This window comes from Octopus bimaculoides, chromosome 21 (genome assembly GCF_001194135.2).
Source record: "Octopus bimaculoides isolate UCB-OBI-ISO-001 chromosome 21, ASM119413v2, whole genome shotgun sequence".
Classification (NCBI taxonomy): Eukaryota; Metazoa; Mollusca; class Cephalopoda; order Octopoda; family Octopodidae; genus Octopus; species Octopus bimaculoides.
In genome coordinates, this window is record NC_069001.1 from 38,649,149 (window position 1) to 38,651,594 (window position 2,446).

A 2,446-nucleotide genomic window follows, 5' to 3' on the forward strand; every position below is an offset into this window, starting at 1 on the left:
AATAACGTTGAGAACCCCTTTTTTCACACCTATTCAATAGATCTCCCGTTAGTGTCAATGGCTGTTTTAGTTTGGGGTCGGAGGTATTGACAAGCCTGAATCAGAAGATCTTCTTCAAGTTTGGATGTAATTCCTGTTTATGGCAGACTAGAGAGAGATTGTGTGTTGTTATGGGGGTGATTGACCCCCTCACCCTTGGCTAAGACTCCTATGTAATAGTCCAGTGGATTGAGGTCTGGTGAGCCAGGAGGCCATGTGTCTGGGAGAACATGATCATGGAGAATGGTGCACATCCATGCTTGGGCTGTCTGAATCTGGCTGGAAGACATATGGTCTTCCGTTGTGTACTCTGTCTCTCCAGGGTCTCACCTCCGTATAGACAGCAGCATTGACTTTGGAAAAAAACAAGGGGACGTAACTTCTGCCGACTCCCAGAACTATTGTCGTTGCTGGCAACTTAGTATGCATGACCGTTGGAACCTCATTTGGGTCTCTACCAAACCACCTGTTGGTCTTTCGGTTTATCTTTTGGTACTGATTAAGATTTTGTCATCAGGAAAAATCAAAGCATTCCATCCTCTTGGTGTTTCCAAGTGTTGTGTCTGTGAATGTGATTACAGAATGAAGATGGGCTGAAGATCTTGCATGTATATGGCCATGCAAGGTTCAATGAAGTGTCGGCACTCTTCTGATAAGAAGGAACAATAGTCCTATCTATGTCTATGTGTATAAAGAAATAAATATATAAGTGAAGCAATTATAAATGGTGAGGCACAACATTCCTGAATCTCTTTCACACATTAAGGTTAGTTCTAATCAAACAACACTTTGATAAGATTTGTTCCAGTTTTGACAATCCTGTCTTAGTCTATAAATGACTACATTCTCCTGCCTGTCCTTTCTGTAGCAGCTTAAATGAAATGAAATGGTTGCGCTTATAGACTGAATATGTAGCAAATTTGGAAGAACTCTAAAGCAGGAATATAACTATATAGACCGAGTTGTGGAGTTATTAAAACAGTGATTCCATTACAGAGTTACATCAATCATAATGTCACAACAATCATTAAAATATAACCTCAAATCTATCAACCCTTTCGTAATTAACACATCGTATACAGGTTGTGGGATTCTATTTCTAATTTTTAAATTGAATAAATCTCCTCCAACGTGTTTATTAACGAGCAAATGACTGGCCAAATATGATAAATTTTGAATGATTGATTGGATTCAAAGTTTACTTAGACATTATTCAGAGTGATTAATGAATGTTAGAAGAGGACATTTCCTCTGAAAATTTAAGAAAATCTCATTTTGAGTTGACATTCAAACAAGACTTTCAGTGACGAATAAATTAGCAAGAAATATTTGTAATATTTTAATTACATTAACCTTTATATGTCACATACAATGTGCGGGAGAATTATTTTTCAAATATATAATAATCCAAAATTGTTTTTTTAAAATTCTTCTTCTTGACTTAACTTAGTAAAGTTAGAAGACATCTACATACCTGCACGCACAAAAAAATGGAATTTTCCTGTGATGTGACTTTTAAATTAATACAAAATGATTTCATCATCATCATTGTCATTTAACATCCATTTTCCATGCTGGCATGGGTAGGACAGTTTCACCAGAGCTGACAAGTTAGAAAGCTGTACCAGGTTCCAGCCTGATTTACCTTGGTTCTGCCCTTCCTAATGCCAACCACTTTACAGTGCATGCTGCCTGCTTTTAACGTGGCACCAACACCTGTGCCTTTTATCTGGATTGGCTTTCAAAGTACAGAAAACTTTGTTAGTATGAAAATGAATTAATGTTGGTGTAGGGGTGGCTGTGTGGTAAGAAGTTTGCTTCCCAACCACATAGATTCAGGTTCAATATCACTGCATAGCACCTTGGGCAAGTTTCCTTTGCTTTGGCCATGGGCCAACAAAAACCTTATGAATGGATTTGGTTGCTATGTATATACACATGATGGGATTCTTTCAGTTTCCATCCACCAAATCCATTCATAAGATTTTTGTTGGCCCACACACACAGACATATATATGTATATATTTTTTATTCTTTTACTTGTTTCAGTCATTTTGACTGTGGCCATGCTGGAGCACCACCTTCAGTTGAACAAATTGACTCCAGGACTTATTCTTTGGAAGCCTAGTACTTATTCTATCGGTCTCTTTTAAACATACCAGCATCGGTTGTCAAGCGATGTCGGGGGCCAAACACAGACACACAAACATATACACACACATACATATAAATATATACATATATACGATGGGCTTCTTCCAGTTTCCGTCTACCAAATCCACTCACAAGGCTTTGGTCGGCCCGAAGCAATAGCAGAAGACACTTGCCCAAGGTGCCATGCAGTAGGACTGAACCCAGGACCATGTGGTTGGTAGGCCTCATGGAGGCAAAGTGACTGAGTTCCTTT